Source organism: Helicoverpa zea, chromosome 11, assembly GCF_022581195.2.
Source record: "Helicoverpa zea isolate HzStark_Cry1AcR chromosome 11, ilHelZeax1.1, whole genome shotgun sequence".
In the NCBI taxonomy this organism is placed as follows: domain Eukaryota; kingdom Metazoa; phylum Arthropoda; class Insecta; order Lepidoptera; family Noctuidae; genus Helicoverpa; species Helicoverpa zea.
The window spans coordinates 7,328,321-7,352,616 of NC_061462.1; the positions used below are offsets into that span (position 1 = coordinate 7,328,321).

General features: G+C 39.1%; 1 long non-coding RNA gene across 1 annotated transcript; it reads right to left on the minus strand.

Annotated features, from left to right (window-relative positions):
- Positions 1 to 21,927: 21,927 nt before the first annotated feature.
- LOC124634479 lies at positions 21,928 to 22,604 on the minus strand. Its single transcript, XR_006984874.1, has 2 exons — positions 22,418 to 22,604; positions 21,928 to 22,155 (listed from the first exon to the last, which is right to left on the minus strand). It is a non-coding gene; the product is annotated as an uncharacterized LOC124634479 (long non-coding RNA).
- Between the last annotated feature and the right edge of the window lie 1,692 nt (positions 22,605 to 24,296).

The window sequence follows — 24,296 nt, forward strand, 5'->3', positions numbered from 1 at the left end:
GTATTGGGTTGCGCGGGTCCATTAGGTAGTCGCTCCTTGTAAAAAAATACTGATTCAGCTGCATCTGGTTAGACTGGAGGCTGACCCCAACATAGTTGAGAAAAACTCGGGAGATGATGATGATGGATACACTTAGTTCTAAGCGAAAATAAGAGGATAAGTTTAGCCGTTTAGGTATAGCCGATTACACCTACGTGTAGCCAGTTAGGTAAACCTAGGTGTACTGTAACTTCGGGCTTTTTCCATAACAGAAATAAATTAAATAATAAGTACAGTAAGTATGTGAGTTAGTATAGGTGATAACCGGTGAAGGGTTGTGTCCATAGAATGCTCATCTATCTATACTAAATAGTCAATAGATATCATAAAATAGAAGAGTTTGTTGGTTTGAATGGGCTAATCTCAGGAAGTACTGGACTGATTTGAAAAATACATTCAGTTTTGGATCCAAACCATTTTCATCAGGGTGTGCTGGTCTCTTACCAGCTAAAAACACATCACTGGTGTTGTTACATGTACTTACATACCATTAGTGAGGGCAGGTAGGTAGGTACATTCTTTAACTGTAACCAGGAGTAGGGTAAAAATCCTGAGATCTCAGGATTTCTTTAATCTTTATTAGACACAGGTCATATTTTAAGTCAGTTTTGTAATAACTTCTGTTTTGTAATAGGTGCTTATTTTGTGAATATACCTGCGAGATATACATCACGGACCTTGCTCATGCGTTGCCCCATGCAAAACCATAATATTGCAATTTTTAATAGTGCATTTGAAATGAAAATGTTTGGGCATTATAATCTGGAAAATTCTTATAGGGACAAACCTATATCTAAATAAGTATTATGTTGTCCAGTCAGTCTTAGTCTACCTATCTATAAAATACCTACCCCCAAATGAACAAAATGAATAAGATACTTAATCATCTATAAGTAATCTGTAACTCTAGATTTTCAGCACGTTTAACACCCTGACAACATTTGAAAAAATCGGATTTATGTCCCAAAACTGGCTAGGTATATGTCCTGGTATGGCTAAAGAAGGTGTGAAACGAGCATATTTTTGTTTTTTTTGGCTAAGTATACCATAGTGTAGGTATACGCAAAAAGACACCTCTGTGATTAAGTACCAGTGATTAAGGTAATCTATAACCTAAATAATAATATAAATAAGCCCCGCAGGGCATCTGAGGCGGATGACGGGGAGTAGCGACCCCGCGGGGCTATATATCCGAGTGCTCCAGGGAGAGTATACTGTCCCCCATCTCCGGCCTGCCGGAGTGAAGCATGACGGGGGATAGGTCTCCCGCCTCTTGGCTTGCCTTCATCGGCCGGTCAGAGTGGAGTCGCTAGAGCAGGGTTAACAGCCCACTCGGAGGGTAGGTGCCTCGTGGTAAGTGGCGAGTGGGCCGGTGATGCTGGACCCACAGGGAGCGCGTGATCTGCGTTTAAAGTCCGCCGAGGTATCCTCACCCTTCAGCCGCTCATGTACCTGTTGCCCCCTTGTTGCGATTTAGCGACTGATTCCCGGGGGCCCAGTAAGTGAGTTGGCGAGTCTCCACCTGCCATTTTTACGTGTATTTATTACATTGTTATCGGCAGGTGCCATAGTTCCCGTAGTTTCCCCATTCCTAGTCCACTAACATCCCATCACAATAGCCCAAGTAGTTTTCATCCATAGTTAGCAATAGTTTAGCACAGAACCGGGGATTGTCCTTGGGTACATTTCTATAGTGTATACAGGGATAATCGTCGGTTTTGTGTCACCATTTCATTAAAGTTGTCTCAAAAGGGCTTCAGCGTGTTGGCTTCGGCCCCACGTTCGCCTCCCAAAAATCCGGGACTCTATAGTCCCGAGGTCTGGTAGAGACATACAAGATATAAATAAGCCCCGCAGACCATCTGAGGCGGATGACGGGGAGTAGCGACCCCGCGGGGCTATATATCCGAGTGCTCCAGGGAGAGTAGGTATACTGTCCCTCATCTCTGGCCTGCCGGAGTGAAGCATGACGGGGGATAGGTCTCTCGCCTCTTGGCTTGCCTTCAGAGTCGAGTCGCTAGAGCAGGGTTAGAGCTCTGCTCGGAGGGTAGGTGCCTCGTGGTAAGTGGCGAGTGGGCCGGTGATGCTGGACCCACAGGGAGCGCGTGATCTGCGTTTAAAGTCCGCCGAGGTATCCTCACCCTTCAGCCGCTCATCCTGTTGCCCTCTTGTTGCGATTTAGCAACTGATTCCCGGGGGCCCAGTAAGTGAGGTGGCGAGTCTCCACCTGCCATTTTTACATGTATTTAATACATTGTCATCGGCAGGTGCCATAGTTCCCGTAGTTTCCCCATTCCTAGTCCATTAGCATCCCATCACAATAGCCCAAGTAGTTTGCATCCATAGTTAGCAATAGTTTAGCACAGAACCGGGGATTGTCCTTGGGTACATTTCTATAGTGTATACAGGGATAATCGTCGGTCTTGTGTCACCATTTCATTAAAGTTGTCTCAAAAGGGCTTCAACGTGTTGGCTTCGGCCCCACGTTCGCCTCCCAAAAATCCGGGTCTCTATAGTCCCGAGGTCTGGTAGAGACATACAAAATATAAATAAAGTATAAAGGAAAGGGAAGAGACGGAAGAGTACAAAAGTAATCTATGGTAAACACAGATTACCTTAATCACTACATAGTAAAAAACAAAGTCGCTTTTTCTGTCCCTATATCTCTGTGTCCCTTTGTACCTACGCTTACACTTAGGTACGTCTTCAAAACAACGTACCTAACCATTTTTCATGCGTTTTTTTTATCAGACAGAGGAAGAGACTTCAAGAGGAAGGTTTATGTCATCACTAAATAGTATAAAACAAAGTCGCTTTTTCTGTCCCTATGTCCTATGTGATTGTCCTATGGCCTATGTGATTGTCCTATGTCCTATGTGATTTAAACGTACCTAAGTACAAAGGTACGCTTAGGTAAATCTTCAAAACTAGGCAGGTACGCAACCAATATGCATCCGTTTTTTTATAGAATGATTAGAGAGGATACCTATATTTTTTATTTTATTCACAATAATATAACTCTGTTACCGAAGCGAAGTGACGGCGGGCCACTGGTAGTTACTATAGTAGGTATATAACTATTTAGGTAATCTGGGGCCCGATTCTCCTAAGTTAATAATGTCAACATCGAATAGAATCCAATCGCAATATGATCGCAATAGCAGTTTAACCATATCGGGCATTCTGCTACTAATATAAGACCAATTGTTTTCCAACGACATTCGATTGGTTTGCGATTTGTCTGCTATTTTGGTGATTTTGTTCTATACGGTAGTTTGCTCTACAATCATACCTATTGCAATAGTTAATCATTTGCAGACAAAATGATTCATTATTGAATGACAGAAAATGATAAAACGTTTATTTCAAAAAAAAATAATAGTAGGTAATATGACGAATTTACAGTAGTTACCTATACAAATAAAAATACTTTTTGTAGACATTGTACTTATAGAAGACAGGAAGCCTGTGTGAAGCCAGTGGGACGATAAAATACAGAGATCATAAGAAGGATTGAACGTTTGTATGCATGGTACAAATACAAATACATTTAGTTAAACCATCCTCTTGAATCACTCTATCTATTAAAAGAACCGCAAGTCGCAACAAAATTGTTACCTACGTTGTTTTAGATTTAAGAAAGCCACCTACTTAGGGACAGACAGGGGCAAGTATTTTTTTTTAACCATGTAGTGGTATTGAGCAAAATGTATAACATTGGAAAGAGGACCGTACTTCCGTCTATACCTACGTGATCCTTAGACGATTAGGTAGGTATACTTATTCACTACTTCACGATTATACCTAATAATATGAATTATAGGTATAGGATTATGAACCAAACTTTACCATGCTGTATAAGTAGTATTCCATCTACTTAGCAGTAGGTAGGAACATATATTTATTTGAACGCGTAAACTTGGGTTGCCATCTTTTAGCGGGGCTCATGAAATTGGCAGGGTTGTAAAAATAGCGCTACGCCATTCGTCGGGCCATAATAAAACTGGAAGGTCCCAACGACCCTCGCTTTATCCCCACACGACCACTTTAATAGTTTTTCATTACTCAAGTAGACGCCTATAAAAAAGAGAATAAAGTTTGGAAAGAAAATTGCATGACTTGCATAATGCTCCGTGCCTATGGTGCGTCTTGTGGTCATAAATTTTATACCAAACAAAATTGGATTTGGAGATTGTTTGTCCGGAATTATTTATGGCTGTAACAATACTGCTATAAAATATCTGCAGTAAATAAATATAGAATTGGTAGGGAAGTATGGGAATAATATAAGCAACTAAGATTGTATAAGGAGAAACTACTTTAAATAGTAGGTAAGCTACCCAGGCCTTATAAATAAATTACATATGAGTTATTAAAATACGATGATGCGATAGCATTCAGTAAGGATTTGTAGGATAATCAAACGCCACGAAAATCTCTCTTACGGACGACTCGGTGTTACTTTCCAAATTTCGTTAATGCGTTTCCAATGCTTTTATTAAGTATGCACCTAAGTACATGTTTTAATCCATATTCCCAACAAATGTTGATACTCGGAAGGAAAAAGTTATTTAGTAGGTATAAGCTGAAACCAAATGCAAATCAGTAAGACAGTAGGTAACTTATTTACTTAGGTAGGTACCTAATAATGGCCGTTTATCACGGTTCTGCAAGCCTCTGCACTCTGCAAGTCTGCAAGAACAACTCTCAGCAGCCGGAAAACATGTAGGTAAACACGCCTATTTTTCTCTGGCTCTAAACTATCTGTGAATTAAATTTCATCTAGGTAGGTACTTAAATCAGTTCTAGCACTTAAATCAGTGGTGCTTGCGTGAAAGCGCAATTTGCAAAGTGAACTGAATTGGACTCTGACAACCAAATACACCCATGTTTGGTGATATGCTCAAAATGTGGCCTGATTAAATGGCTATATAACTACCTATAGAATTGCGTTATTTGGCGTACATTGTAGAACTACACGTAAATACCTACTCATAATACTTAAAAAAACTTTGTAAGTACCTAAGTAATAAAAATCGACCCGTAGAGCCACATCATAAGTTACATAGTTTTTAGGGCATACTTACTGCCAATCTTTTTACTCGAGCGGCCTGTGGGTTCGCTATTTATACGTTAGCTTACAACGTTCTGCGTATTCAGTATACATAATAATGCTTTCAGAATGCTGCATGACTGTCCCGTACTGGCACACTGGGTGGGAATAGTTACGGGAAAATTGAAAATGTATTATTATATTACGTAATTACTAAGATAGAGCTTAAGTAAATTGTTACTAACATGAATATGGATTCTGTCCGAAAGAAATGGTTTATATTTATATAAGTAGCTCAGGTATGTATCTACCTATTTTTTGAGCCCATTGCTTTACACCAACATGGGTTAAGGCTGCATAACTCATGTTGGTGTAGTGAGCTCTTAATAAGAGTCAACTCTTAAAAAGAAGTCTTAATAAGAGGAAGGTGCTATCAATAGTTGAATTTCCCAAAAGACAAAAATGTGCTTCACCCACCTTCGTCATCTAATTACAATGGCAGTTGCATTGTAATCTATTTTAATGTAGAAAACTGGTTAATACAAATAAAATAACGTCAAACACGAGGTACTACTTACGATATATCGTTGAGGAGTTGCCTTGAATCTCTGTTATGTTTAGGGTAAAGGCGGGATAGATGCCGCAGTGGGATAGATGCCCCATTTTTAAAAAACCTAACTTCCCATGCTCGCGATTAGGAAACAACCGTTTAACTAGAAGCCACAAGCACCCCGCACCTAAATTAGCCACGCGCCATCGAGGGGTGAGGTCGCGTTTCGCTCGTATGTGAATTCATCTCCGCGGCGAACTTACAGCGAGCGTAAAATTTTTAAAGGTGAGTATTTGCTGTTGTATAACTTTATGAGTAGATATTAATTCCATCAATTTTTTTATTACGTATGTATATTGTTTCATGAAGTATACATTTTGATGTAAATAGTTGCTCTATTGTATTTATTTATTTAAAAAAATACTAGGGCATCTAACCCTGTTAAAAAAGATAGTTGCCCTGATTTTTTAGGGTATAGGTGCCCCTAGGGGCATCTATCCCTCCATACACCTCGTGTACCCTGAATGTATTATAAGTGCTTTGAATATATATTTTTCATGTGTTTATGTATTTACACTTTTTATTGATTACGAATGATTTACAGTTCAAACAGTGAAGATGAAGACAATTCACCTAAGAACAAAGTTAAGGAAAAGAAAACTAAAGGTTTGCCGGTGAAGAAGACTATAAGAGATGGACAGGATGAGCCTAAAGATACAAATAAAAATAACTGCATAGAATGCTTTGAAAACTATGAACAAACAAAGTCTAAATCCGACTGGATTCAATGTGTAATGTGTCAGTGCTGGTTTTCAGAAATTTTTGCTCGAGATGTGGAAAACGTAAAGCATTGTCCGGTTAAATATTCTGATGCTAAGTATATTGTGTTATTTTAGTTTTTAAGAAAGAATGATTTTTTATGATTTTGCATGTTGAAAATAATAATTAATATTTTATAATAAGGGTTTAAAATATAAAATACATTATTTTTGTTGAACAAATACTTTTAGAATTTTATTGTGTTCATTTTAATTAATCTGATAATGAATATAAAAAAGATTTAAAAAACTGCAAAATACTTTTCATTTCAAATAAATTAAAGTCAAAAAATATATAAATATTATTAATATAATATACTTAGACAGTATGAAGGGCATCTATCCCGCACCGTAGGCATCTATCCTTGCTAGTATTTTCAAGGTGGGGCAACTATCCATAGGGGTAGGCATCTATCCCCAAAATTTGAGGTCTACAAAAAGCTAAAATCTGCAAAACGTGTAGTATATAGGTCCAAAAAGACAAATCACAAATAAACATAAAGGATTAAACTAGTTACATTCATAGGTGTTATTAATGTAGAACCAATATTTATTAAATTATAAGCATATTTCAAAAAGTGGGGCATCTATCCCGCCTTTACCCTATAAGCGGACCTATATACTTACTTACGGCCGGTTCACACATGTCTCCGTTTTACTGTTCCGTTTTATCGTGTACGTTTTTTTTTCGTCGATGGCGTTTTTACTGTATACAGAATACTGTGCCATGTGTGAAGTCACTCATACAACTACATACGCCATCGACGAAAAAAAAACGTACACGATAAAACGGAACAGTAAAACGGAGACATGTGTGAACCGGCCGTTAGTATCAATTGTTATTTGTAGTATCGTCAAACATAAAACATATTCTCAAGTTCTACCAGATGCATGGCTATAAACGACATTATCCACATTATCCACAATAGTTCTAATGGAATACAGCACTTTTTCTCAGATATCAATTTTTAGACCTCTATCTATAGTATCAAAAGCGTGTTATAAAAACTGTACCTACCTGGCCTATAATAAGGGGTTGGTGGAAGATTTACTAAAAATCCTGGAATACGTATCTACCTATCTTATTATTTACTAACGAGGATATGTGATAGCTAAGTATGTAGTAGAATCTATAATTAATTGGTTAAAAATATTTTTCAGCTGAAATACGCCAGAACTATTCCTGAAAAGTATGTGGAACTATGGAACTCATCTTTATGCGATAAGATCTCAGTTTTTTTTTAATTTTCTGAAAAATGCTCTGCTACCGGAAGTTAGCAGATCATTTTGTGAACTATCATTTTTCAGCTGAAAATGGCAGAACTATTCCTGAAAACTATCAGGAACTATAGAGCTCATCTGCATGCGATAAGAACTCAAAAAAAAAGTTGATCTGCTAGACAATGATCTGCCAGGTTCACTGACACCTACCGTGTCCCCATATTTTTAAGTCAGCCCAAACGTCTCCGGGAAACCGAGTGCTTAACAAAGAATTTAGAATCTACTCCTACATTTTTTGAAGTCGTTTGAACCACTCTTGGGTTTATCAATAAAAGTAAGCAGGAAGATAACTGTCCACTCTGGAATATTATAATATATGTATTAATTTTTCCTTTTTCCCAGTTGTGATTGTCCGCATACGAAGTGTTGCGAGTATTGCGACTGACTTTGAGTTGACATAAAGTCTTACAAGATTGGATATCCACCCGTGTAAACTACAGATCGTCGGATCAAAAGTAAGTAGATACTTTTACGGCCAAAGCCTTTCAGTGTGAGTAGGTATATGGAAGTACCCTTATCTTTCCCATACCTACCTACACTTATTCATACAATACGATTTTCGTCAGAATTACCACTGCAACAACACTTTTTGGACGTATACGGGTACGTGAGGCATCTATGTAAGCTTATAACTATGCCTAGGTACCTAATCAATATTGTATAATACATAAATATGCGAAGACTAGAAAACCACAATTTATTATATGCAATATAATTTTCTTTGTATCACAATGTACCATTGTCACAACAGCACCAAACAAACATGATTTACGGGATCGTAAATCTTAAATTAGCGGTTTATGTGCCTTTTACGACATCAGACGTAAACCAGAACTAATCAGTTCACTAGATCGATGGGTTTCCATCAAACGTCCCTCTTGCAACTTTTATATAAGTTCTATGTGAGTAGAAATTTATATAATTCTATGGTTAAGGGAGGGTGCTTGGATGGGGCGTCATAAACTTGAAGCACCAAAATGCATTATCTGACAAAGCAAATTGGGCTCGACATAAAACCAGATGTGGCCAAAAATAATGGTATCGTGGGTAGGTGTTTTGTTATTTCGGAGAGATATTAGACGACTTTTATACCTATAACTTTGTAGTCTTATAAACATAAATTAGCCCGGTCAAAATAGACATTTGAAATAACAAAAATTCCCGGAAAGCTGATTTTTGGTGGAGAACTAGATTTGATCATTATAAATAAAATACTAAAAGTCTCTATCGATCCCATGTGTGCGTCAAAAGTTATTGGAGGTCAAATGTCAAAATTTCAGGTTTTTTGATATTTTTTCGAAAACGGTAAGTTTTATCAAAAAAATACATCAGACCAAAGTTGTAGATCTTTAAATTTTCTACAAAAATGGCATTAGCAGTTTTCTCCTAAATTTTACTATTCCTGAGATATCGCGCTTCAAAGTATATTCCATACATGACATGCACACATTTCCACAGCACCTGTAAGGTAGTGTACTCGGCGCATTTTTTTTTACCGTGGTTTCCCCTGTAGGCCTACTCCACTGTCATGACAATTTTAGGATAGTTTAAGGGAATAATTGCAGTCAAGTTCTAATATGATGTCATTATTGATATTAACTATTGGGTTAACTATTATTGTGATTGTATTAGATTTATCAAATTCATACAAAAAGTCGTGGTGGCCTAGTGGGCAAAAGAACCAACCTCTCGAGTATGAGGGCGCGGGTTCGATTCCAGGTCAGGCAAGTACCAATGCAACTTTTCTAAGTTTGTATGTACTTTCTAAGCATATCTTGGACACCAATGACTGTGTTTCTGATGGCACGTTAAACTGTAGGTTCTGGCTGTCATTGAACATCCTTGGCAGTCGTTATAGGTAGTCAGAAGCCAGTAAGTCTGACACCAGTCTAACCACCAGTCCACCAGTCTAAGTGGTTGCACGGGTAACTGGGATAAGGGGGTCAGATAGGGCAGTCGCTCCTTGTAAAGGACTGGTACTTAGCTACATCTGAAAGCCGACCCCAACATAGTTGGGAAAAGGGCTTGGAGGATGATTTGATACTACAATCATTTTTGCAATTGCAAAAAATAATGTCAGGAGTTTTTCTGGAGCAGGTGGGAGTAAAGTTTTAATAGGAACCAGATATTATGTATCAATTTCCAACCCCAATCTTCTGGATAAAAATGGAAATGTCGAAGGAAAATTAGCGTGCGATAATTTTCTACAACTTTAAAAGCGGATTGTCGCGACTTTAGCGGTTTAATAAATTTTGTTCTGTGTTTAGTGATGCAGAACCATGCCTTAGGAGTGCAGTACACTGATATTTAGGATTTAAAAGTGGGCAATCTAGCGTTAGCGAAAAGCCGCGTGAAGGTAATTCAAAACCCGATATGAATTGTTACCCCCAGTTAATTGTCGCAGACCAACATGTTACATACCGTGACATGGATCCGTGGGCATTACGATTGTTTTAAATTCCCCAAAATTAAGTAAAGTTTTCGTGGTAAACGTTTCAGCACACCTGAAAAAGCTGTTGACTCATACAAATCGGCCAATTTGACTACCCCCACTTCAGAATGGAATAAATATTTCAAGAACTGGGTTTAATGCATGCAAAAGTGCATTAAATATCGCGGAGAATTCTTTGAAAAACAATAAATGATATTAACCTATTAGATTGTCTATACTTACTTCAAACGACACAACTTAAAGGCAGCCGTCGTATATTCGTGCATATCATGTGTAGTGTGACTCTTTGAATCGCGATATCTCGGGAATGGTAAGATTTAGGAGAAAACTGTTAATGCCATTTTTATAGAAAATTTAAAGATCTACAACTTTGGTCTGATGTCTTTTTTTGATAAAACTTATCGTTTTCGAAAAAAAAATCAAAAAACCTGAAATGTTGACATTTGATCTCGAATAACTTTTGACGCACACATGGGATCGATGGGAACTTTTAGTATTTTATTTATAACTAGCTTCTGCCCGCGACTTCGTACGCGGATCCTGTCCCTTATGCCAGCGACTATGGGGTCAGCAAAATCAAAGATCTGAATAGTCGCAATAGACGTGACCATAGGGATAAAAGTAGTGATTCTAATTAGACCGCATTTAAGTTGTGTGTGGCAAAAATATTACACGTAGGTATTATTTCGTAAAAAAACATTAAATAGATGACAAAGTCGTGGTGACTTAGTGGAATTCGTGGTAGTTTAGTGGGTAGAGAACCAATCTCTCAAGTATGAGCGTGCGTCTTTGATTCCAGGTCTGGCAAGTGCCTGCCAATGCAACTTTTCTAAGTTCGTATGTACTTTCTACGTATATTTTGGATACCAATGACCGTTATTTGGAGGGGATGTTAAACTGTAGGTTCCGACTGTCATTGAACATTCTTGGCAGTCGTTATGGGTAGTCAGAAGCCAGTAAGTCTTACCAAGGGGTAACCGGGTTGTGGAGGTCAGATAGGCAGTCGCTCCTTGTAAAACACTGGTACTCAGTTGCATCGTGACTGGAAGTCGACCCTAACATAATTGGGACAAAGGCTCTTGAGATAATAACGACAATAATAATGAGATATAGGCACCGCAAGACATCTGAGGCTGATGACGGGGAGTAGCGACCCCGCGGGGCTATATATACTGAGTTCTCCAGGGAGAGTATACTGTCCACCATCTCCGGCCGGTCGGAGTGAACCATGACGGGGGTAGGTCTCACGCCTCTGGCTTGGCTTGGCCGTCCAGAGTGGAGTCGCTAGAGCAGGATTAGTGGCCCTGCTCGGAGGGTAGGTGCCTCATGGTAAGCACAGGGAGCGCGTAATCCGCGTTTAAAGTCCGCCGAGGTATCCTCACCCTTCAGCCGCTCATGTCCCTATTGCCCTCTTGTTGCTATTCAGTGACTGGTTACAGTAAGTGAGGTGGCGAGTCTCCACCTGCCGTTTTTACATGTACCTAATACATTGTCATCCACTAACATCCCATCAAAATAGCCCAAGTAGTTTTCCTCCATAGTTAGCAATAGTTTAGCACAGAACCGGGGATTGTCTTTTTTTTAACGACGTCCACCGGGGATTGTCCTTGGGTTCATTTCTATAGTGTATAAAGGGATAATCGTCGGTTTTGTGTCACCATTTCATTAAAGTTGTCTCAAAAGGGCTTCAGCGTGTTGGCTTCGACCCCACGTTTGCCTTCCAAAAATTTGGAACTCTGTAGTCCCGAGGTCTGGAAGAGATATACAAAATAATAATGAAGATAAAACGCAACAAAGTTAGAGAGTGGAGGCTCGTGACGCCACGTCTAGGTATGTAAAATTTGTACTAAGCAGTGACTTAACACGAAATTCAAGCGTTGTTGTATCTTCGTTATTATTTGTTTGTGAGAGAGAGAAAAGAAAAATGCGTGTCCATTATTTTAGGGTTATCTAAAAGACGGACTAATTACTTATTTTGATTCACTATACCTATTTCATAACATTCATTTCTATACATTTCAAGTGTAGTATTGCTCTTGAAGTTCCACATCAGGTGTTCCAGATCTTCGATGTTTACACGTCAATAGAGAGTGCTTATCAGATTGAACCACTTTTGCTAAAACGTCATATCTTTATAAGCTATAGTCTAGCTGGGCTCCTGGGTTTCCACATTAGGTGTTTTACATCTTCAATTTTTATAAGTCAACAGAGAGTGCTTATCAGATTGAACAACTTTTGCTAAAACGTCATACCTCTATATGCTATAGTCTAGCTGGGCCCCTGGAGTTCCACATCAGGTGTTTTAGATCTTCAATTTGTATAAGTCAATAGAAAGTGCTTATCAAATTGAACAACTTTTGCTAAAACGGCATACCTGTATGTATATGGTACAGAGAAGCTGGGCTCTTGGGGTTCCACATCAGGTGTTCCAGATCTTAAAATTTATAATCTCAGCTGAAAATGCTCATCAAATGAAACAATTTTTGCCACGGCACCATATTTGTATCTCTTATAGTTTTATTGGTCTGTTGGAGTTCTGCATCAGGTCTTCAAGTTTCGAAGATAAATTATAGCCTATATGTTGACCAGGCCTAATACTGATACAACAAAGAAAAAATCATTGAAATCCGTTCAGTAGTTCGGAAGATTAGCGTGTACAAACAAACAGACATACAGACATACAGACATACAGACATACAGACAAACAGACAGAATTTTTTTTTTTGGATTTGTGCTCCATTACTGTTTCTAAACCCCACCCAATTATTATTTTTTTAATATATTCAATGTACAGACACAGTTTTTTTACAGATTTATTATATGTATAGATGTTTTACAGCCTTTAGGGAACAGGCAAATAAACAAATGATATGAACCGTTATTACCTATGCTGTACGGCTATTTTGTACCCACTAAGTAGTATTAAAATATCCTTGTCATAAATAAACATAATTAAGAGGAGTACCGGTAAGTTAGTGGTGTGTATCACAAACAGTGTCATCTACTTATCAGGCTATCATATAAAAACAATTTTGACGCGAAATTCTATATGTACTTACGCATAAGTCGGCTTTCTTAAATCAGTAATCAAAACTGCATTAGGTACCAGTTTTCTGAAATAACATTTAAAAGTTATCAAAACGCCTATGAACTTTTAATTAGGAGCTAAACAAGCATACGCTTTACCTGTTAAATTTTTGAAGATTAGGTAAAATACACTCTGTTCCTTCCTGGCGTTCCAGATTTTAGCGATATGTGACATTTACTAAAAACTAGTAAAACCCTTTGAAACAGTCCTTAAAACCAATATTTTTTGCCCGTTTTTTTGCACAATGTCCTTGTCTAAAATGTATGTAGGTATGTAGGTACCCTGCTATTAGATGCGCATTTTTTATGGCGCGTATAAATAATTAAAGTAGACGGTAGCGGACGGGACACGTTTGCCATAAAAATAAAAAGGCAGTATAAACGACCACGATAAAAAGCGAGCTCGAATAAAATTGTATGTGGGGAGGTTTTCTTATTGACTAGAACTTGTGTAGAAAATTGCATATCTACCTTATTTACGTAGGTGTATCATACCCAAAACAAATCACATGACACTCAATTGCCAAAATACTTAGAACTAATAATTTCCAAAAAGTTACGTTTCCAAGAAATTGTCGTTGTCATAATAAGGTCTTCTTTCCCAAAGCTTTGCTTCAGATGTTGCTTAAGTATATCCAAAACGATATATTAAATAAGAAATCAGATTGTATAAAAGAACACCTTTGATAAAAGCTGAAAAGTAGTCACCGTTCAGGCCGGGCCTGAAGCCCGGTTGCTACGTAGGTGAAGTGGCAAACATACATAATTAGGTATACCGGGCGGGAAGGATACCTACCTTTTTATCAAAATAAGTTAAACTCAAATAGAAGACAACTACTTACATAAATTATTGAATCAGGCGTTACTTTGCGGAAATCCATAATGTAAAATGTTAGGAAAAATATTTAGCGTCAATTCCGCGAGACAATAATTAATGTAAGTACCTACCTCCCACTTTCATGCATAGCTATGCACATGCAGCAAGGGTAATCATGCAAATGCACATGACTTGCACAAAGGATACAGTTCCCAAGCTGCATATTATTCGGTTGAAGGTACATATTTTTCCTAAAACATTATTGGCCTTATTACAAAAACTTAAAACCCTGTTTTACACTTGTCTAAAAAAAATTTGGCTGCAAAATGAACCATATGTCAACGTCATAATTTGAAATTTTTTTAGACAAGGCATAAACTGACGGTTAAAAGTTTTTGTGGTAAGACGGTATATATTTATTAACTTATATTTTGATACAAGTGATGAAGTGATAAGTTTGCCATTACCTACATTTGGGGCGGAAGATTTTATTTCTAAGACATTTGTATTATTCTTACTCCTATTTTATTTAGCCATATACAACGAAAACCTCTAAGGGTTTAACTGTATGATGGCGATCCGCTTTCTAAATACAAGTGTTACAATAGTTGGTAGCTACTTATTCGGCATACTTACTTACGGAAAAATATATCTCGAACACGACGTTTTCGTAGGTAAGTACCTAAGTATCTGAGATTGTTTAGTTTGCAACTTTTCATAAAAAGGTTGCAAAAAATATCGACAGTACCTAAGTAGCGCATTATTCATCCATGTCCATCCTTTAGGTATATTCTATTGTTTCAGACAACTGGATAAGCACTTAGATATATTGTTGAGCCTAAAACTTGTACACTTAGGTATAACTTTATTTATTTACTATAAATAATACACCTATATTCCTTAATACCTATAATTTTTAACTTTACCTATTTATTTCATTAATTACATTGAGCATTCCCGGCGTTTCGTAGCGATTCGTAGCGGCTCGTAAACACGTTTGGTTGGTACATGTTTACAGTAAAAGGTATCTATGTAATTGTAATGTTTTAAAGCGTAACAAAATGTACCGCACTCATCATACTTTTCTCTGGTTTAAGCTGTACTTTGTTCCTACTTTTATAGCACATTCTTGTTTTCAATTCCGTCTCAGCTGATTTAACTAAACTCAAGACTTTGTTGGATTTATTCTAAGATAGTGTAAATTTACTAAGGTATTCATCAAAAACTTATATCTAACTGCTACCGTCTACAATAAATTATATATGCTACATCTCTTTGTTCTAATAGGTAATGGTTCTAATAGTAACGTGTGTTAGTGTAAGCCGCGTTGTTTGATGAATATTGAGATTACTATTTAGGTATTTACTACTACTTACTATATCTAATAAATGTGTGTTTGTTGAAGCGAGTACAGACAAAGGAAATTACCTATGCATTCGATTTCATTTTGCAAAAATCAACTCCGGCTGCATCTAACTTGATGAAAACTTACGTAAGTAAGTAATTTGTTCTGGGATGATTGATCAAGTTCATAGCCCACACCAATACCTACTACAGGCAAAAAACATGAAATTATTATTAGGTAAAAAATAAGTAAGTTAAGGTAAACGCGGGTGAAGTCGTCATGCCCCAATAGTCGTCAATTAATCTTAAAACTTTTATTATTATTTTCTACTGAACTTAAAATGGGCCGGTTTATCTATGAACATATTCTTGATAATATATTGCACCATTGAAATAACAATACGGGGTTTTAACAGTCACGGCTTCTAAGATATGTTATTTCAAACTTGTGTGCCCTAACAAAATCGTTTTTTCGTGAAGTTCAGCTGTCAAAAGTGAAACTCAGCATGTGGTTTTGTGTTTTGATTTACATAACTCCAGTGGGGTCTGTGGTATGTTTCTTTGTTTAATTAGATAGTTAAGTTTATTTGCCAGCGATGTAATATGCAATTTGGAATACTTTTAACATAGAAGATATATTTTTTTAATGTGACATCTATTGGTACTTCAAAACTCCCATTTGACCCAAAACCCGTCAATTTTACAATTATTATGACGACTACTGGGACATGCTCAAAAGTTGCACCTATACTCGTCATAATGAGGATATTTTGTGTTTTACAGTACAAAAGGCGAATAAATAGCTAATATCGGGACTTTTACAAAATTGATAACTATCTATAACAAACATATTTAAGGTTTAGACTACATTTGTTCATAAAACTGCGTTTCTTTTAAGATTTTTCTTGGGGGTAAATTTTACTCTGCTGGTTCTAGATGCACGTACACAGTCATGTTATTCGATTCAATTAATATGTTTCACGTATGCACTTTCTACGTTTGTGTAAGTGTAAGTTTAAGTGTTTTTTCAGGTATATATTGGCCGCTGTAGGCCCCCGCCATTTGATTAAGATCTACCGCTTTGGGTACAGGCAGGTCTAGCACTAGCCTTTGTTTCTACTAACGCTTGGATTACAATTTGTGGCAAACAAAAATTGACTGTTCTTACACTATGCTTTTTGTTCGAAATAAGTGCATTTCGTCATGCGTATTGTACCGCGTCTTCCTAACGTGCTTTAATAGCGCCTGTATAAAAATTATGTCATTCAACTAGTTTTGACGCAAAAAATATTAAAATCAGTTTTAAAACTAAGATGACATAGCTTCCATCCATGTCACTTCTTTGCTTGTAGTATTCGATATTGATGGGTAAAGAGTAATCTTAAGTAAGATTTTTTTATTTAAAATTGTCTGTATTTAGTGATTGCATGATCGTAATTTTAATAGCAAATCATGACTGAAAGAAACTACAAGCAAGAGGGCCTTTTAAAAGTCATAAAAGCTGTAAATCAAGGGCCCACACACAACATCAAATGCAGCAAAAAAAATTAAAATGCCCTTTTGAGACAACTTTAATGAAATGGTGACACAAAACCGACGATTATCCCTGTATATATACTAAAGAAATGAACCCAAGGACAATCTCCGGTTCTGTGCTAAAGTATTGCTAACTATGGAGGAAAACTACTTGGGCTATTGCGTTAGGGGGATGTTAGAGGGATGTTAGTGGATTAGGATATAGGAAACTATAGGAACTATGGCACCTGGAAAAAAGTCGTGGTGACCTGGTGGGCCAAGAATCAACCTCTCAAGTATGAGGGCGCGGGTTCGATTCCAGGTCAGGCAAGTACCAACGCAACTTTTCTAAGTTTGTATGTACTTTCTAAGTATATCCTGCAATGACACCAATGACTATGTTTCGGATGGCACGTTAAACTGTAGGTCCCGGCTATTCTTGAACATCCTTGGCAGTCGTTACGGGTAGTCAAAAGCCAGTAAGTCTCACACCGGTCTAACCAAGGGGTATTGGGTTGCCTGAGTAACTGGGTTGAGGAGATCAGATAGGCAGTTGCTTCTTGTAAAGTACTGGTACTCGGCTGAATTCGGTTAGACTGGAAGCCGACCCCAACATAGTTGGGAAAATGATGAGCGGCTGAAGGGTGAGGATACCTCGGCGGAGTTTCAACGCAGATCACGCGCTCCCTGTGGGTCCAGCATCACCGGCCCACTCGCCACTTACCACGAGGCACCTACCCTCCGAGCAGGGCTGCTAACCCTGCTCTAGCGACTCCACTCTGGTCGGCCAATGAAGGCAAGCCAAGAGGCGGGAGACCTTCACACCGGCAGGCCGGAGATGGGGGACAGTATACTCTCCCCGGAGCACTCGGATATATAGCCCCGCGGGGTCGCTAGTCCCCGTCATCCACCTCAGATGCCCTATGGGGCTTATTAGATATTATTATTATTGGGTTTGAACGGTTAGTTGTACCTAATCATATTTTATTTTTTGATTGATACCTTAAAGGTATCAATTAAAAAACAGTAGACAATTTAAACTGTCTATAGAGATTTTTGCAAATGGTACTTAGCATGCGCTAAGCAGTTCAGAAGTTTTGATGAATGACAACCTGGCCTACATATCTATGAATGTTAGTAATTATTTCGCGGAAAACTATATAAATGAATGTGGCTTTTATTTTTTGTGAATACTAATTATTTTATTTTACAATTTAAATATTTTAAAAGTAATTATTTTACTCGTGCTACATATGCACATGACTGCATCGTTATTATGATTTAAAAATATAACATACTAGCTTCTGCCAGCGGTTTCACCCGCATCCCGTGGGAACTACTTCCCATACCGGGATAAAAAGTAGCCTATCTAACACTGAAAGAAATTTTCAAATCGGACCAATAGTTCCTGTGATTAGCGCGTTCAAACAAACAAACAAACAAACTCTTCAGCTTTATAATATTAGTATAGATATTTTATAGACTGGTTTTGTCATTCCAAGCGTTTGATAGATAGGAATATAAATTAAAATGCAACCATGTAGGGTAGACTGGGTACAGTTGTGCCAATTTTCGTTTGATCACCAATAATTTTGATATTTGACTAATTAGCTCGCAGAAAAGGAACTTGTATCGCAATTTGTACATTTGTGTACGTAAAAACACTCATATATTGTTCCTTAATACAATGTATTACTCATCATCATCATCATCAGCCTATCGCAGTCCACTGCTGGACATAGGCCTCTCCAAGTGCACGCCACTGAGATCGATTTTCGGCTTCTCGCATCCAGCTCCTGCCAGCCGTCTTGCGCAAGTCATCACTCCACCGTGCCTGAGGACGTCCTACACTACGTTTGCCGAGGCGCGGTCTCCACTCTAGAACTCGTTTACCCCAACGGTTATCGGTTCTTCGGCTAATATGGCCAGCCCACTGCCACTTCAGCTTGCTGATTCGGTGGGCTATGTCGATGACCTTGGTTCTCTGACGGATTACCTCATTTCTGATGCGATCCCTCAGAGAAACGCCGAGCATAGCCCTTTCCATAGCCCGCTGAGCGACTTTAAACTTGTGGACCAGCCGCACCGTCAGTGTCCACGTTTCGGCTCCGTAAGTCATGACAGGTAGGACGCACTGATTAAAGACTTTTGTCTTTAGGCACTGTGGGATCGACGATGTTAGGACTCGACGTAGCTTCCCAAATGCAGCCCAACCCAACTGAATTCTCCTATTCACCTCGTCCTCAAAGTTGTTTCTACCTAACTGCAATGTCTGCCCGAGGTATACATATTTCCGAACAACTTCGAGAACGGCGCCGTGTATCGCAATCGGTTCCGGTAGAACATGTTCATTGAACATGACCTTGGTTTTGTCCAAGTTCATCCGTAGGCCGATGCGTAGAGAAGATTCAGCCAGGTCGTTCAGCATCTGTTGTAGGTCCTGCAGCGTTTCCGCCATGATGACGATATCGTCAGCAAATCGCAAGTGAGAGATGTGTTCGCCATTGATGTTGATGCCGCGTCCTTTCCAGTTCAGCGTTTTGAACATATCCTCCATTGCATTAGTGAACAGTTTCGGGGAAATAACATCCCCTTGTCTCACTCCTCGATGCAACGGTATGGGCCTTGTTTGCTGATTCTGTACTTGGACGGACATTGTAGCGGCTTCGTAGAGACATCTCATCACTTGGATGTATCGCCAATCTACTTGACAACGCTGCAGGGACTCCAGAACAGACCAGATTTCAACCGAGTCAAAGGCCTTCTCATAGTCCACAAATGCTAGACACAGGGGCTGATTATACTCTTCGGTCTTCTGTATAATCTGCCGCACTGTGTGGATGTGGTCTATAGTGCCGTATCCGCTCCGAAACCCAGCCTGCTCCGGTGGTTGGAATTCGTCGAGTCTTCGCGCAAGTCGGTTCGTGATCACTCTTGAGAACAGCTTATATACGTGGCTTAGGAGGGAAATGGGTCGATAGTTCTTCAACTGGGTTTTGTCTCCCTTTTTGAAGAACAGGACGACAACACTCCTACTCCACGCCTCTGGAGTTCTCCCTTCAAACAGGACGGCATTAAAAAGCTTCTGGAGCTCCCCCAGTACGGGCTTACCTCCTGCTTTTAAAAGCTCTGTTGTAATGCCATCCTCGCCAGGGGCTTTTCCATTTTTGAGCTGTCTCAGAGCGATCTCGATTTCGCCACTGCTGACTTCTGGCAGGTCTTCGGTGAAATGGCGTGTTAATGTGGCTCTAGAATCCTCATTTCCGGGATCAGGTCGAGATGCATGCGATGCGTATAACCGGCCATAGAAATTTTCCACTTCCGAAAGGACTGCCGGCACCGAAGAAACGACTTCTCCACTTGTTGTGGTCAGCTTCGTCAAGTGGCTTCTTCCAAGAGATTGTACGAACACCTTTGACCCCCGATTCAGCTCAATTGCTCTTTCAATGTCAAGAGTATTGGAGCACCGGAGGTCGCGTCGTACGTGCTTGTTGATCTCTTGGTTTAGAGCCCGCTTAGCTGACGAAGTGACAGGCGGGTTTTCACGTCGTTTCTTCATAAGCCCTAATGTCTCTTCCGAAAGCTTCGATTTCTTGCCCTTACGCTGCATGTTACAGAATCTCGAACCTTCCTCCCTGAGGATCCGAACCACATATTCGTGGTTCTGGTTAACGTCTGTTGTGGTTTCCACGGCGGCAAATCGGTTCTCCAGATTTGACTGGAACGTTTCGGATCCTGTCATGGTTTGGAGCAGTGTTGGTCGGAGCCTGGCCTTCATCAGACGGAAACGTTCGGCCTTGAAGTTGATATTCAGAGAGCCTCGGACAAGTCGGTGATCGCTACCGGTATTAAACCTATTGATCACGGAGACGTCTCTGAATATGTGCTTCTTGTTCGTCATGATGAAGTCAATCTCATTTTTAGTCATAGTGTCGGGGCTTTGCCACGTCCACTTCCTTTGGGGCTGCTTTTTGAAAAAGGAGTTCATCAAAAAGAGCCCCTCGCGTTCAAGGAAGTTGACGAGCATTTGCCCCCTATGATTCCTGCTTCCAAATCCATGGGATCCTACTGCCGATTCGCCGCAAATCTGTACTCCCACTTTAGCGTTAAAGTCCCCCATGACAACGGTGTAATGGGTCTTTGTAGTGAAGTGGAGGGCCCTTGATATATCATCAAACATATCCTCCACTTCATCGTCTGAATGTGTCGAGGTCGGTGCGTACACTTGCACTACCTTGAGGCTATACCTGTCGGTGAGCTTTATGATAAGGTACGCTACCCTGTTCGACACACTAGACACCTCCACAACGTTATCAGCTAGGGACTTATTAACCAGAAACCCAACGCCACCTTGGGATTGTTGGTCTCCCTCTCGGAAGTACATTAGGTGACCTGATTCGAGGGTTATGGTGTCCTCCCCCTCTCTTCGAACTTCACATAACCCTAATATGTGCCACCTAATCTTCCCAAGTTCCACCTCGAGTTGCGCCAGATGCGAGTCAAGCCGTAGCGTGCGGCCGTTGTACGTCGCAAGAGTCAGTTGTGTTTGGTGGCCTCCCGTAACCCGGAGATTCTTCGCACCCCCTGTCCCACCGTAACCACGGTCGCCACCGTGACCGGGAATAGCGGGACTGCCGGGAACTAGGGGCCGTGGCTTTTTTGTTCTGCACATTAGAGGAATATTAGCCTACTGCTATCACGCTGGCCAGACGGGTTGATAGAGGGTTTTTTTCCGAGTTTTCCTTCTCTCGCACTGGTGTTCGGTGCAATTTTCTCCATTAGTCGACTTCTACGACACCCACTGGAAGAAGGGGGTAGCGACATGTGTATTCTTAAGCCGTCGCTACACGGCTAAGCCGTCGCTACACGGCTATTGTATTACTCATAAGATCAATTTAAAAAAAAATGGGAAAGTGTCACAACCGGCCACATACCAAGGGCGGTTGTGACATGCATAAACATATATCAAAATGGTCTATAATATCTTTTATTGTAGAAATGTTTAACATAATAAGCTTACAAACATAGTTTTAACAATCAACAAAACAACATTTGCTCTGTTCAAACTTGTAGCTGTAGAAAGGCTTGTAGCTTGAGCTACACGTACGAAATCCCTTGTTTCACTTCTTCATCGGCATCTTTTTATTTTTTGATATCACACTGCGCTCTTTCGGTCTTCCGCAAACGTATCCTGGACATCTAAAAGCAAAAAACAATAATATGAGATTTATTATATGTAAAGATATTCGTCACAACCGTACCCAAAAAAATTGACACAACCGTACCCAACGCATCATTTTGAAAACAAAAAATCGCCATGATTTTGCCAAATACTTTACGTAAAAAGAAATCACTTGTAATTAAATATTAATATTCAACTTTTAAAGAAAAAAATAACAAGATAATCTATCTGTATAAAAATAACAGTAATTAGGAAACGAAATCGAACAAAAATACTTACTTTTGATTGTTGAAAAGCAATGTGGGCTCCTGCTTACGTCAACGTCGTGCGCCGGCTAACGCAATACTGGGGAACGTGTTTAGGCTTGTGAGCCACGTCTTTCTCCCTCACAACCTCCCCCGTTTTACGTATAGTTTCGTTACAACTGCGACTGTCACTACCGTACCCTGGCACAACCGTACCCAGTTTACCCTATCTGTTTTATTGAATACCTGCTCTTCTAACAGATTATGACCTGCTATTCTAAATAGGAATTTGGTTTTTTTATCTATCTACCTACCTAATGTTTCAAAATCACAAGCATGCTTAACAAATTCAAGCACAAAAAAATGTACATAACTTGAACCTTATGTTCAAGAGCAGAGAGTTTACATTAGCATTAAAAGTTGACGAGTACTGGGATAATTTGACGAGTATCCGTACAAATCAGACGACTATTGGTACAAATCGCCCTTTTTTTACTTTTGCCTTAATAAGTATATAAACCCATCAAAATGATTAAAAAAACATTAGTTAATTAGAATAATGAATAAATACTCTATCACGTCATGCAAAAATTTTCATTTTCTATTGAATATTTAACACACAGCAGCGCTTCAAAGTCAGTGATTTCCGAAATCCGACGACTATTGGTACGTTTACCTTACCTACATATATAGGTACCTACCTACTATCATTAAGTACTTATTTATTAGGAGGTAAATATCGTGTGTTTGTCTTTTTTGTAACGTTGTGGGGGGTAAATTATGGATCCACTGAATCAATTTTGATAAGTCTGTTAGCAATAAAAAAATCTTTATTCCTGTCACAGGCTGTCTTTTTCATCCAGGTAAGAACAGGAAGCGGTTCCCTGAGGACATGGGTGAAACCATGGGATTCGGCTACTATTTACTTAGGTATCAAGTATCTCCTTAAATCCTATATCTATATCGATGACTCTATCTCAACCGCTTTTTCATTACTAACACGGTTCATTATAATTAAGTAAGATAAGAATACTTAACTATTTAGAAGATAAACTGTTCCTAATCAAAATTTCGACATGTCCTTTGCAATAAAAAAAGTATTGAAATATAACATTATTGCGTATGCGCGCAGCATCAAATGGCTGCCTAACTAAGTAAGTATACTAACGGACGACAAAATGTTGTGTTTATTTCAAACATTTTACAATATTTTACATACCCTAGTCACTACTACTAAATTTCGTGTCAAGTTTTTCACGTGAACTGTAATCCTAATTTAAAGAAAGACTTATATTAGGTACTGAGCTGACTCATGCAATACCGGTTTCAATTCATTCAACGCGACGCAGCCATATTCGTGCATTGGAGATTGGAGAGAACCCTCGCACGTTTCGATCGTTAATTTCTCTCGTAATGCGCGTCGTGACGTGTGTTCCCGCCTTTACAACAATGGCGGCTGCCATACGCGCATTTGATTCGCCGGTCACCCCGCGCTTTCTACGCACATGCGCTTTAGAAAGCTGAATTCAACATGGCCGACGTATTTTCTTGTCAGAAATGTCAGGACGCCATCGATAATGTTGGTAAATTATTAGCTTGCAGCCAGTGTGATTGGTTGGAGTATTGTAGTAAGAAGATAGTTTGGTAAGAATGTATAAAGTAGTACCTAGGTACTATGGTACTACAAGTTTTAAACATTAAGGGCCTTACTACAAAAACTTTAAACCCTGTAAAAGTTTTTGTGGTAAGACGGTTACCGTCTTACCACAAAAACTTTTAAACGTCAGTTTAAGACTTGTCTATAAAAATGTCAAATTATGACGTTGACATATGGTTCATTTTGGAGCCACATTTTTTTTAGACAAGTGTAAAACAGTGGTTAAAGTTTTTGTAATAAGGCCAAAGTAGTTTAC